Raw genomic sequence first — 15,081 nt, 5'->3', positions numbered from 1 at the left:
CTTCTAAAAAAATGAAATTAAAATAGTTTATTTTTTTTAACAATAAATGGAGGGGGAATTGAAACTCAACTTTTTAAATTGAAAATAGAAATAAAACAAACTTTAGAGGTATCATTTTGATTGTTATATAGCTGTGTAGGTTTCGAGAACTTTTTAGGATTATTTTTTAAGAGAAATTAGTGAGCTAGGAGTAATGAGAGGGTGTTATGGGGTGTCCACCTCGTGAAAATGCTCGATGCATCCAACTGACTCATCCTATCTTTTAAAACCAAAACACTTATTTCAAATTAAGATTAATTTTTAGTTTAACAATTATAAGGTGGACCGAGATTACATCGTCAACCTTCAAACAGATAATTGGTGCCTTAGAAATATTTTCAAATCAACGAAATAAAATTTGTTTGTGAGATTATTAACCTTTATTCACCAATTCAACGACAAACACAAACACACACACAATCTATAGTAAAGCAAAAATTCTGGCAAAACAGACTTAATTCTCGTATAGCATTAAAAGAGAGAAAGGGCTCTTTTTTAACGACATGCAAAAACTTGAAACTTTATTTATATCAAAACAAAACATATGCTTAAATATGAAATAATAATCTTTTTAAACCAATGGTTTTGATTTTCACCACTTGCTTTTTGTTTATTCATATATAGTATATCTTGGGAAGCCAATCCCTGTTCCCTTCTCCTCTCAGTATACTTCATCTTCTTTTCTTTAGCATCAGTTCTTCTTACACGTTTGATCACACCCATTCACACAACTTTCTACTTTGTCCACATCTGTCAGGTTTAGAAAGAAAAAGAAACAATTAAAGAAAACATAATAGTCCATCGAAACTAGGGAAAGTTATTAAAGAAACGGACCAAATTTTAGTATGAATACTACTACTAATCTCTCGTTGATTGTGAGTTCGAGATACAAATTTTGTATATGAATACTACTCTAATTGAATGTTAGTCATGACAAGGATCATCTCTAATGACATTTCATGCTCAATAGCAAACATTGTCTTCCTCTATGAATTATTTTCATTACAACATGTTTGCCAGCAGTACTACTGCATAAAATTTAAAAGAAATATCAAAAAACACATTAACCTAAAACTCTTTTTTTTTTTTTTTTGGAACAAAAGAGAAGATGATGTGAATTAGCTGTAGGTGGACCAGAATATCACAACTAGAATGTGACATTCATAGATATGTATAATCAAAAGAGCCATGTGAAAGGAACAATATTATAGAAGCCGGAAGAAGAAAAGAACCAAACAAGAGGTTACTTATATGTAATAGCATTTAGATTGAGACGTCAAAAGTCCAAAAACTTAAACGATTAAAATATATATTAGCTTCATCCAAAAATGTACAAGAATAAAATAGGTAATACAAGAGTACTAGAAATTAGCTCACTCAGGTTTTCTGGGGTGGAAACATTGCTGCAAAGAGAAAAGACACAACCAAGTTTACAAAATTTATGAAGATCAACCGCATGGTTGGTATCCGTAAGGGAATCCTTAAATGTAGATGTGGATTCTGCACCAAGTATGCTAAGAATAATAAAAAAAATTACAACTGATTTCATTTTTTCTTAATTTAAATTTTGTTGTGGTTCAAAATTATGTATCGTTGAGCTCTTGGTTCTATAGAAAATAAGATTGAAAAACCCTCTATATATATATAGAAAAAAAAACTCTTGGTTTAAACCACGACCCTACAAATCGGATTGAGGAAGAAACGGTATTCATGACGATACTATCGGAAAACGAACGTATTACGATGACACGCTGCCACGCTTCCCTTCACCTCAAGTTTTTGGACAAATTTAATTTCCGCTTGTGGCTAAATGCACCTTACACGTTAAAACCCTACAAATGTGGAAGATCCATTTGTAGTTTACCAATTTGCTATTTTGAAAATTTACTTCAACATGACCTTAAATTATGTTTGACACTCCCAACGGATTTTTTAGTTCTAAATATAACAAATAGACACACACATATATATAGTGCTACATCAATGATAGACCTAGACCATATCAATTAATAAGATCATAGTATCATTTGTTACATTTATAATTATTTTTCTTCAAAATATTACAACACGCTTAAGTTATTAAACCTAGAAGTGATCTCTATTCCAATTGTTTATTTATTTATTTTTCAGGATCATAACATATTTCTTCACCTAATTAGCTGAGTTATCAATCGACATAAAGAATTTTATTAGTATAAAACATATAGGTCAACTGACATGTGATATGTGTTAGCGATCATGAGGCTTACGATTTGAATCACTATATTCGCATCATATTTCTCTCCAATTACTAATTTAATATTAAATCAATTAGTATAAAAATAGAAAGTTGATGTCACAATTAGTATAAAAAAATATTATATTCGGACAAGGACTCGTGAACTCAAATAGACTACATAGTTTGAAGTAAGTTGAGAATCACCCACATTGAAAAGATAAAGAGAGATGTCACAACTTTTGTTGAAGAAATGACGACGAACTATAGAATTACCAAAAACGTATGGAGAAATCGACACATTTGATATACGTAGTTTACGAACGAAGTGTTAGCTACATTTACGAGATTGAGAGAAAATCTATTATTAGAGAGAATGTTTTCTTAATACAAACGGTGCAAATGTTCTTTGTTGTTTGTAGCACCACATAACAAATTAAATTCAAGGCATTTCAACCATTTTTATTAGTTACAATTACCTTTCTTTCATTATTCAATTGATGTACGAAATGAAAAGTCAGTTCTGTACTTAAGATCTAATATTATGATTAAGTTAGAAATCAAGTACTTAACCCTTTCAACGTTTGATTTTTGTAATACATTTTTCATTTTACTATAATTAATAATATTCACTCTTTTATATGAAATATGTTGGGTCATAAACAATAAAACAAATATTTTAGTTCTTTAATAATTTATTGCTTTTCACGTCATTTTTCCATCCATTTTAATATGTCATTTTAGAAAGAATATCTGATAGCTTTTTTAAAGAAAACAATTTAAAAATTCAGAGTTAAAATAATTGGAACAAGGAATAAAGTTATTTAAAAAAAAAAAAAAACTAGGAATCAAAAGCCATGCATAATCCTTCGTGAGTATTATTATTATTATTATTATTATTAATTTCCTTTTCTCTTTGGGTGAAGGATACCCTAAAACCTATAATTACTTGAAGGATATGTTTTTCTTTGAAATATGTGAAGATTTGAATGGATACAGATTGTAACGACCAAACTCCTTATACTTAATCGAAGTCATTACTAAATATAGAACAAGTGGTTTAAGTCATAAAATTTATTAAAAACGCATAAGGTTTGAGGAATTTTATTTATGAAAATTCAAACAAGGTAATTATGCAAAAAGATGTAATGCGTTCTTAAGTCCTACTCGGGCCCTATCTACATAATAAGATGATAAGTACTGAAGAATACTCAAACTCAGGTACGAAAGTCTAAAATAAAGATAAGCGGAAGCAGTAGTCCCTATGGCCCGCCACGGTCACTTCGGGTCGCTCGCCAGCTTGCCTTTGCCCTTGCCTCGTCCTCTACCTGAAAACATGAAATGAAGAGAGTGAGTATAAAATACACAGTAAGGGACCCACTACTAGTCCCACTAGGTGTCTGTTAACTTCCTGTTAGAGTCCTGTAACTGGTACCCAATCTCTGGCACGTTCCCGAACACGTGCAACATGCGCTCCCGTAGGAACGTAACTCTGGTCTTCGGTGCCCCGGGGGACACCTAGGACAATCGGGATGCGAGGACCCCGTCGAGTCACTCGAGTCCTATCTATATCCATGCTAGACTGGTGTCCCGTCAGACCACACAGTCCTCAATAGGTGGTGATCCCGAACGACACCCATGCAGGTACGACTCTAACAGGTCAAGCTAACAGGTACCCTAATCGCAGTATACATACACATGGCATCAGCATATAACATAACAGATAAATCATCATTACACTCTCCATCTCGACATCCGTCTTACAGACATAACAGCTCTCGTCATCACACAACATGCTATAATATAACCATATCGTCATTTGCATCATACTATCATTGTTTTCATGCATCGTACGGTCTAGCCCCCAACACGCACAATTGAAGTATACAAAATCTCATAATTCTATACATGGAGCTAGTAGTAGAATCTCTTATCTGGAGATTTACTTGATGAGTCCTAACCGCGAGGCAGTATGCTTTCCAAGCGACGAGGTCCTAACTGTTTAATATACCAAAATTCGTAATTAGGTCACCAACGACTAACGGTTCAAGACTCATTTGAAATGACTTACCCTAGAAAGAGGTTGCAGTGCTCGAGCCCCTACCGAAGAAATCCCGCGCTGCAGCAATTACTTGGTCCAAGACGTCCCTTAAGGAAAATAATTTAATTTAGTCCCAAATTAAATTAATTAGCGTCCGAAACATTGAGTCTTACCGGGCAATGCCACAATAATTAATTTAATTACCAAAATTTAGGTGGATGGAGCCAAATTAGTCTTGGCGGCTCGGCTAGAAAAGGACAGGGACCGCCTCGGCTTGGCGTAGGCGCGGCTCGACTCGGCTTGGTACAGGAACTTTACGCGTGCGGCTCGGCTTGCGACAGAAGGGAGACGCGGCTCAGGTTGTGGTGCAGGCGGCGCGGCTTGCACGCGGGCGCGACTCGGCTACGCAGAAGCGCGCGGCGCAGCTCACACGAGGACGCACGCGGGCGCGGGTCGGGTTCCGAAAGATGGCGCGCGTCGGTTCGGGTCGCGGGGCGGGTTTTCGGTCGGATCCTTGCGCGCGAGGCGCTGGCTTCCGGATTTCGGGTGGCGCGGCGGCTGCTGGTGGTCCGGCTACCCACGGCTTCGTTCGGCGACGGCTGCAAAGGAGCGTTTCGGCTGCGCTGCGTCGGATCGAAGCGGCGCGACTCGGCTGGCTGACGGGTTGGCTGCGGACGCGCGAAGGTGACTTCGACTCGGCTTCGGGCGTGCGAGAGACGGCTGCAGACACGGCGCGGCGTAGCTCCTCCTAGGCGTACGACGGCTTGACTCGTCCGGCGCGGCTGGGAGGGTGGTTCGGCTTCTACTGCGGCTGGCTCCCGAGCGCTTGCGCTTGAACGCTGGCGGCGAAGGCGGCGGCTAGGGTTTCAAGGAGAACTTAATTGCTTCTCTCTCTTTTTTTGTTTTTTCTTATGCACGGGTCCCAACGCAGCTTTATAAGAAAATAACTCTTTTCTTTTCCTTTAAAAAAAAACCCAAAACAACCACCTCCTCTCTCTCCCCAAATCTCACCAAAACAACCAACTTTAGTTTAATAAAGACTTCCCCAATTATTTCCAATAAATAAAAAAAATACTTATTATCTTAAACAAAATAAGGATTCCCAACCTTAATTACTCGAGAAATCAAAATGGTAAGGTTCTTCCAATAAATTTAAAATTCCCATGACCACACTTAAATATTAATGACAATGAACAAAAAAAATCGAATTTGTTGGGCGTTACAATCTTCCCTCTTTAGAAAACTTTCGTCCTCGAAAGTTCTAATCCTCGAACAGCTCGGGGTACTGGGCTCTCATGTCCTCTTCTTTCTCCCACGTGGCCTCTTCCACTCCATGGTTCTGCCAAAGGATTTTGACCAGTGGAATTTCTCGACTGCGAAGCTTCTTGACCTCCCTTGCCAGGACCTCGACAGGCTGCTCCTCGTAGCTCAAGTTCTCGCTAATCTGTAGTGGCTCGAAGTCCACCACATGTGTTGGGTCTGCGACATATTTCCTCAGCATGGAGATATGGAATACGTCGTGCACTGCAGCAAAAGATGGGGGTAGCGCCAAGCGATAAGCCACGGGGCCAATCCGCTCCAGTATCTCAAACGGCCCTACGAAGCGTGGACTCAGCTTCCCCTTCTTCACGAACCTCAGAACACCCTTCATAGGTGCTACCTTCAGAAAGACCATGTCTCCCACTTCAAACTCGAGGTCCTTATGTCGTACATCAGCATAACTCTTCTGTCTGCTCTGTGCTGTCAACATACGAGCTCGGATCTTCTGTATGGCTACGTTGGTAGTCTGCACTAACTCGGGGCCTAGCATCCTCTGCTCTCCAACCTCGCCCCAGCAGACCGGGGATCTACAGCACTTGCCATACAGAGCCTCGAACGGTGCCATACCGATAGTAGCCTGGTAGCTGTTATTATAGGCAAACTCCATCAGATGCAGATGAGAGTCCCAACTTCCTGAAAACTCTAGCACGCAGGCCCGCAGCATATCTTCCAAAATCTGGTTCAATCTCTCTGTCTGACCATCAGTCTGAGGGTGGAATGCTGTGCTGAAGTCCAACCTCGTACCTAATGCAAGTTGGAGTCCTTTCCAGAACTTCGATGTGAAACGAGCGTCTCTGTCTGAAATGATGGATACGGGTACTCCATGTAGTCTCACAATCTCTGTCATATATAACTGCCCCCACTTACTGGCAGTGTAAGTGGATTTCCCTGGCACGAAATGGGCCGACTTCGTGAGTCTGTCGACCACAACCCAGATCACCGTGTAGCCCTTTAGGGTCTTGGGCAGTCCCGTAATAAAATCCATCGACACACTCTCCCATTTCCACCCTGGCACACTCAAGGGTTGCAACAACCCGGCTGGACACTGTCTAGGTGCCTTCACCTGCTGGCACACCAAGCACCTGCTGACAAAGTCTGCCACTTCCCTCTTCATGCCCCTCCACCAATAGACACTCCTTAAGTCCTGGTACATCTTCGTACTCCCAGGGTGCATGGTAAATGGGGAACTGTGAGCCTCAGTCAAAAGCTCCGTCTTAACTGCGCTGTCTTCCGGCACACACAGGCGTCCCTCAAACATAAGGCCATCGTCAGAGGATATGGAGAAGCCCTCACCTTGCCCTGTCTCTACCATACGACGCTTCTCGGCCAAGTAAGGATCATTCAGCTGAGCAGCGATGATCTTTTGCCTCAAGGTTGGCTGAACTGACAACTGAGCCAACTGTGCGGTAACCTCACCTACTGAGACTGCAATCTCGGCTCTCTCAAAATCCTTGAGTAAGGGGGTCTGCTTGGTGATTAGCGCTGCTAAATGTGCAACCTTCCTACTCAGCGCGTCAGCCACTACATTTGCTTTACTTGGGTGGTACAGGATCTCGCAGTCGTAGTCTTTCACCAACTCGAGCCACCTCCTCTGCCTCATGTTCAACTCCTTCTGAGTGAAAAAGTACTTTAGGCTCTTATGGTCGGTGTAAATCTGGATCTTCTCACCGTACAGATAGTGCCTCCATATCTTCAGTGCAAAGACTACAGCTGCCAACTCCAAGTCGTGGGTAGGGTAGTTCTGCTCATGAATCTTCAACTGGCGAGAGGCATAAGCAACTACCTTACCTTGCTGCATCAGGACGCAGCCCAGTCCCTTCTTGGAGGCATCACTATAGATCACAAAGTTTCCCGAACCATCGGGCACTGTCAGGACTGGTGCAGTCACTAGCTTCTGTTTGAGCTCCTGAAAGCTACTCTCGCATGCTGGGCTCCAGATAAAAGGGGTTCCCTTCCTGGTCAACTGGGTCAACGGGCTGGCTATACGTGAGAAGTCTTCCACGAACCTCCTGTAGTAACCTGCCAAGCCCAGAAAACTTCGAATTTCACTAACCGTGGACGGTCGAGGCCAGTTGGTCACCGCTTCAATCTTTGCGGGATCCACTGAAACTCCCTCACTGGAAACCACGTGGCCAAGGAACGTCACCTTCCTTAACCAGAATTCACACTTGGAGAACTTGGCATACAACTTGTTGGCTCGAAGAGTCTCCAAAACCTGGTGCAAGTGCTCCTCGTGCTCAGCCTCAGTTTTTGAGTAAATCAAGATGTCATCAATGAAGACTATGACGAACGAGTCTAGAAAGTCCTTAAACACCCTGTTCATCAAATCCATGAACATTGTAGGAGCGTTAGTCAAGCCGAAAGACATCACAACGAACTCGTAATGTCCGTACCTCGAACGAAAGGCCGTCTTGGGAATGTCACCGTCCCTAATCCTCAACTGGTGATAGCATGATCGCAGGTCGATCTTGGAAAAGACAGTGGCTCCCTGCAACTGATCGAACAGGTCATCAATCCTGGGAAAGGGGTAGCGGTTTTTAACTGTCACCTTGTTCAGCTCTCGGTAGTCAATACAAAGGCGCATCGACCCATCCTTCTTCTTCACGAACAATACTGGGGCTCCCCAAGGCGACACACTGGGCCGGATGAAGCCTTTGTCCAGCAACTCCTGTAACTGGACCTTCAACTCTTTTAGCTCGGCTGGAGCCATTCTGTAAGGGGCCCTCGAGATAGGGGCAGTGCCCGGCTCTAACTCGATGGCGAAGTCTACCTCTCTGGGAGGCAGAAGTCCTGGGAGTTCGTCTGGGAAAACGTCAGGGTACTCCCTTACCACTGGTTCGGAAGATAGGGAAACTTCTGGATCTCTAATATCCACTACGCTTGCCAAGATGCCCCAAGTACCCTGGCTGAGTAGTTTACTAGCCTTCATGGCTGAGATGACCTTGGGTATACATACCATGCCTACCCCCCTGAATTTGAAACTAGCCCCGGAGGGAGGGTTAAAGACAACTTCCTTGCCAAAACAGTCTATATTTGCATGGTTGGCTGACAGCCAATCCATGCCTAGTATCACGTCAAAATCCTGCATGTCTAACACTAGCAAGGTCACGTCTAACATACGATTCGCTATCTCTAACCGACATGCCTTTTTTTGTTCTTTCGACAACAGGACCTCCCCAGATGGAGTAGAAACCGACAAAACACTACCCAAAGGTTCTACCTCCAAACCCACATGCTGAACGAAAACAGAGGATATAAACGAGTGGGATGACCCAGAGTCAAATAGCACAAAAGCATAATGCCCCAAAATTGGGAGCGTACCTGTCACCACTGTACCAGCTCGCTCGGCCTCCTGCCGGGTAGTGGCGAAAACTCTCCCCTGCTGGGACGCAGAAGGCTGGGGCGGTGTCGTCTCAAAGGGTTTCCGAGGACACACATCAGCAGTGTGCCCCGGCTGTCTGCACCTGAAGCAGACTCCACTTCCAGCCAAGCAACGACCTCCGTGGACTCTCCCACAGGTAGTACAAGCGGGTAGCTCTCTCAGAGTCCTCCCGGCTGCTGCAAGCTCCCGTCGGTGTCTCTGAAAGACACCTCCTGACCTCAGAGTTCGCTGCGGTACTACGTCAGGCTGCGTCTCCACCTTTCTCTTCTGCCCCAAGGCTGACCCTCTGCCGGCAGCCTTAGACGAATCGGCTCTCTCAGGCAGGCTCAAATCCAGTGCTATACGTAGTGCATCAGCATGCGTGGCTGGCCGGAGAGCTCGGACAATGCCCTAAAGATCTAGCCTGAGTCCTCTAACGAATTTCTCCGTCCTGGCAGCCTCATCCCTTACCATATCGGGAGCAAAGCGGGACAGCATATCGAACTCGGCGTCGTACTGCTCCACCGTCATGTCGCCTTGCTCCAAGTTTAGGAACTCTTGCAGCTTGGCGTGCTTCACATTGGCAGAGAAGAACTTAGCATAGAAGTTCTCCTTGAACTGCTCCCAAGTTATCTTGCTGACGTCGCCCCCCAGCATTCTCTGAGCGGTCTCCCACCAGGCAGTACCCCTATCCTCCAAGAAGAAGACTGCACACTGCACCTTCTGGTCTTCTGGGCACTTCATGTACCGGAAGATAGTCTCTATGGATGTCAACCACATTTGGGCCTTTGTGGGGTTGTCCATGGATCCGTCAAAGGTCTTAGGATTATACTTCCTAAAGTCCCGTAAGTGTTTAGCCTCGGCGGACAGTTGAACTGGTACGGGTTGAGCTTCCTCAGGAGCTGGAGGAGCGACGGCCTGGGCCTGAACAGGGGCGGCCTGGTTCTGCTGGGCGGCAAGGAAAGGCGCCAAAGCAGCTTGCAGCATGTCCTGATAACGCTGCTCCATCGCGGAGAGATCCGCTGGGTGACCGGTGCGTTAGGGTCGACCGCCGGTGCAGCAGGTTGCACCTCCGGCTGGCCACGACCGGCTCCTTTGCCTCCCCTACCACCTCCTCGGCGTGCACCTCTACGTGGCGGCATTCTCCCTAAAATTCACTAACAAAACTTTTCACCACAAGAGCTTAACAGCCTATCTCTAGGTCTAGACTATTCAGGCAAAATTGTAATCTTAACATTAGCAAGGCTTTAGACATACCTGGCGAGTGCCGAAGGACCGTATAGCCATAGGGTGAGGTAAAACCAAAACAAAACAATGACTTACATCGTAGGTCAGTCTACAGAACCTAAAACACTGTGCTCTGACACCAACTGTAACGACCCAACACCTTATACTGAATCGAAGTCATTACTAAATATAGAACAAGTGGTTTAAGTCATAAAATTTATTAAAAACGCATAAGGTTTGAGGAATTTTATTTATGAAAATTCAAACAAGGTAATTATGCAAAAAGATGTAATGCGTTCTTAAGTCCTACTCGGGCCCTATCTACATAATAAGATGATAAGTACTGAAGAATACTCAAACTCAGGTACGAAAGTCTAAAATAAAGATAAGCGGAAGCAGTAGTCCCTATGGCCCGCCACGGTCACTTCGGGTCGCTCGCCAGCTTGCCTTTGCCCTTGCCTCGTCCTCTACCTGAAAACATGAAATGAAGAGAGTGAGTATAAAATACACAGTAAAGGACCCACTACTAGTCCCACTAGGTGTCTGTTAACTTCCTGTTAGAGTCCTGTAACTGGTACCCAATCTCTGGCACGTTCCCGAACACGTGCAACATGCGCTCCCGTAGGAACGTAACTCTGGTCTTCGGTGCCCCGGGGGACACCTAGGACAATCGGGATGCGAGGGCCCCGTCGAGTCACTCGAGTCCTATCTATATCCATGCTAGACTGGTGTCCCGTCAGACCACACAGTCCTCAATAGGTGGTGATCCCGAACGACACCCATGCAGGTACGACTCTAACAGGTCAAGCTAACAGGTACCCTAATCGCAGTATACATACACATGGCATCGGCATATAACATAACAGATAAATCATCATTACACTCTCCATCTCGACATCCGTCTTACAGACATAATAGCTCTCGTCATCACACAACATTCTATAATATAACCATATCGTCATTTGCATCATACTATCATTGTTTTCATGCATCGTACGGTCTAGCCCCCAACACGCACAATTGAAGTATACAAAATCTCATAATTCTATACATGGAGCTAGTAGTAGAATCTCTTATCTGGAGATTTACTTGATGAGTCCTAACCGCGAGGCAGTATGCTTTCCAAGCGACGAGGTCCTAACTGTTTAATATACCAAAATTCGTAATTAGGTCACCAACGACTAACGGTTCAAGACTCATTTGAAATGACTTACCCTAGAAAGAGGTTGCAGTGCTCGAGCCCCTACCGAAGAAATCCCGCGCTGCAGCAATTACTTGGTCCAAGACGTCCCTTAAGGAAAATAATTTAATTTAGTCCCAAATTAAATTAATTAGCGTTCGAAACATTGAGTCTTACCGGGTAATGCCACAATAATTAATTTAATTACCAAAATTTAGGTGGATGGAGCCAAATTAGTCTTCGCGGCTCGGCTGGAAAAGGACAGGGACCGGCTCGGCTTGGCGCAGGCGCGACTCGACTCGGCTCGGTACAGGAACTTTATGCGTGCGGCTCGGCTTGCGACAGAAGGGAGACGCGGCCCAGGTTGTGGTGCAGGCGGCGCGGCTTGCACGCGGGCGCGACTCGGCTACACAGAAGCGCGCGGCGCGGCTCACACGCGGACGCGGCTCACACGCGGACGCACGCGGGCGCGGGTCGGGTTCTGAAAGATGGCGCGCGTCGGTTCGGGTCGCGGGGCGGGTTTTCGGTCGGATCCTTGCGCGCGAGGCGCTGGCTTCCGGATTTCGGGTGGCGCGACGGCTGCTGGTGGTCGGCTACCCACGGCTTCGCTCGGCGACGGCTGCAAAGGAGCGTTTCGGCTGCGCTGCGTCGGATCGAAGCGGCGCGACTCGGCTGGCTGACGGGTTGGCTGCGGACGCGCGAAGGTGACTTCGACTCGGCTTCGGGCGTGCGAGAGACGGCTGCAGACACGGCGCGGCGTAGCTCCTCCTAGGCGTACGATGGCTTGACTCGTCCGGCGCGGCTGGGAGGGTGGTTCGGCTTCTACTGCGGCTGGCTCCCGAGCGCTTGCGCTTGAACGCTGGCGGCGAAGGCGGCGGCTAGGGTTTCGGCGGCTAGGGTTTCAAGGAGAACTTAATTGCTTCTCTCTCTTTTTTTGTTTTTTCTTATGCACGGGTCCCAACGCAGCTTTATAAGAAAATAACTCTTTTCTTTTCCTTTAAAAAAAAACCCAAAACAACCACCTCCTCTCTCTCCCCAAATCTCACCAAAACAACCAACTTTAGTTTAGTAAAGACTTCCCCAATTATTTCCAATAAATAAAAAAAATACTTATTATCTTAAACAAAATAAGGATTCCCAACCTTAATTACTCGAGAAATCAAAATGGTAAGGTTCTTCCAATAAATTTAAAATTCCCATGACCACATTTAAATATTAATGACAATGAACAAAAAAAATCGAATTTGTTGGGCGTTACACAGATGATTTAAAAATATATGGTTTTTCCTTATCAATAAAAAAACATAAAAATTATAGCTCCCTTAATTCTTTCCTCTTCATTTTTTTCTCATCTATATACAATTACTCACACGCTACAGTATTCTGTTATGTAATCTTGTTGAAACACAATGCATTCAAGAGATGTTAAATAACTTTTTTTGTTTTGGAAGACAAATCGTTCATGACACCTCGAGACCAAAGAAGAAACATAAAGTTATCTTATCGAAATAACCTGTGAATTTTTTTGGATTAAAATGAATTATTTCTATCGTTACCTTATTCTCTAATCATTCAAATTAATTATTTTCACACTTTCCCTGTTCATCTATAAAACCAAAACACTTATTTCAAATTAAGATTAATTTTTAGTTTAACAATTATAAGGTGGACCGACATTAGATCGTCCACCTTCAAACAGATAATTGGTGCCTTAGAAATATTTTCAAATCAACGAAATAAAATTTGTTTGTGAGATTATTAACCTTTATTCACCAATTCAACCACAAACACACACACACATAATCTATAGTAAAGCAAAAATTTTTGCAAAACACACTTAATTCTCGTATAGCATTAAAAGAGAGAAAGGGCTCTTTTTTAACGACATGCAATGTAACGACCCAACTCTTTATACTAAGCTGAGGTCATTACTAAAAAGAAACAATGACAAGAGACACCTTTTTGAAACGAGGGAAGAATAAATTTTCATTAAAAACGGAATATTAAAACACTGAAACATAAATGCGGAAGCAAAACTGAGTCCTCATATGGCATGTCACGGATCCTTCTCTGTCGCTCGCCAGCTTTCCTCTACCTTTACCTTCGCCTGAAATGTTAAACATAGAAAGAGTGAGTATAAACATATACTCAGTAAGGGACCTACTACTAGTCCCGCTAGGTGTCTATTAACTTCCCATTAGAGTCCTGAAAATGGTACCCAATCTCTGGCACGTTCCCGAACACGTGCAACATGCGCTCCCGTAGGAACGAAAATCTGGTCTTCGGTGTCTCGAGGGAGCACCTAGGACATGCTGGTCTGTAGTGAACCCGGGGTAACACTAAGACAATCGGGATGCGAGGACCCCGTCGAATCACTCGAATCATATCTATATCCATGCTAGACTGGCGTCCCGTCGAACCACACAGTTCTAAATAGGTGGTGATCCCGAAGGACACCCATGCAGGTACGACTCTAATAGACAAAGTTAACAGAACACCCTATCCATAGCATGTAGCATAACATAACATCATAACATGGCATAAGTATTAATCTTAACGTCCTTAATCATGTGATTAATATATCATGCATTAACAATCATCAACAGTCATCAACAACATACTACCGGTCATTAACATAACATCAGTCATCATCATCAATCATCAACATAATAATCTCAGTCATCATCATCAATCATCCATAAAATGACAGTCATTATCAGTAGCATCAAGTTATGCATTTTTGCTACCATCAATGCATAATCATAATTACATGCGGTCTCTTAAATTCAGTTCGAAAGTCTAGTAGGAGAATCTCTTACCTTGAGATTTTAGCCAAACAAGATACTCCCTAGTTGACAGTAAAAATTCTCCAATTAACTTGATCTTAATCATAAAAGGAAAACTTAGTATTTTAATCAATGAAATTAGCAATTGGCTAACACCAAAAAATTCTCCCAAATTAATTAACTTTCTAAAAATTGGGTTGAAACCAATTCAACCTTGATTGGAAAAAATCTAAGATTTAGATCTTAAAAAAGTTTAGCCAATTGAACCTTTACAGAAACCCCAAATAGATCCAAAATTAAATTAATAAAATATTAATTTAATTTCTTTGGCTTACCAAGGTTACTCAAATGAAGGTTGAAAAATCCTCTTATCCTTGATGAAAAATTCATCACTTTAAATCCTCAAGCTTCCAAAGAGACCATTCTTAACTTCAACTGAGGCGGCGACAGCAGAGGGTTATCTTAGAGAAGAAGATAAAGAACCTTTTTCTTTTTCCTTTATTTCCATCTTAAACATTTTAATGCTATTTATAGACCCAAATAATAACAATAATATTTATTATTATTATTTCCTTTTCCTTTTCCTTTTAGGATATATATATATATATATATATATATATAATACCAAAAAATATACATATATCTTTATTCCCATTATCTTTCCTAAATAAATGCCTTAATCTTAGGCATTTATAACCATTAATAATAATAATAATACTTCTTTATTATTATTATTTTTCTCTCACCAAAATCTACAATAAATATATATTTATTTAAACCATTATTCTCTCTTATAAATATATATCTTTTTCGTCCAATCAAATCAACCATCTCTCTCCTCATGGATTATCTTCTTTTCCAAACAAATATAATTATATTCCATCATATAATTAATTCACTTTTCCAAATTAA

At 42.7% G+C, this 15,081-nt stretch overlaps 1 long non-coding RNA gene across 1 annotated transcript; it reads right to left on the bottom strand.

The window, feature by feature from the left end:
* Positions 1-530: 530 nt before the first annotated feature.
* Positions 531-1,636, bottom strand: LOC127151395 (uncharacterized). Its single transcript, XR_007824324.1, has 2 exons — positions 1,417-1,636; positions 531-789 (listed from the first exon to the last, which is right to left on the bottom strand). It is a non-coding gene; the product is annotated as an uncharacterized LOC127151395 (long non-coding RNA).
* Between the last annotated feature and the right edge of the window lie 13,445 nt (positions 1,637-15,081).

The sequence above is a fragment of the Cucumis melo genome, chromosome 1 (assembly GCF_025177605.1).
Source record: "Cucumis melo cultivar AY chromosome 1, USDA_Cmelo_AY_1.0, whole genome shotgun sequence".
NCBI lineage: Eukaryota > Viridiplantae > Streptophyta > Magnoliopsida > Cucurbitales > Cucurbitaceae > Cucumis > Cucumis melo.
The sequence above is the reverse complement of the archived record's forward strand: the minus strand, read 5'-3'. Positions and strand labels throughout refer to the sequence as shown.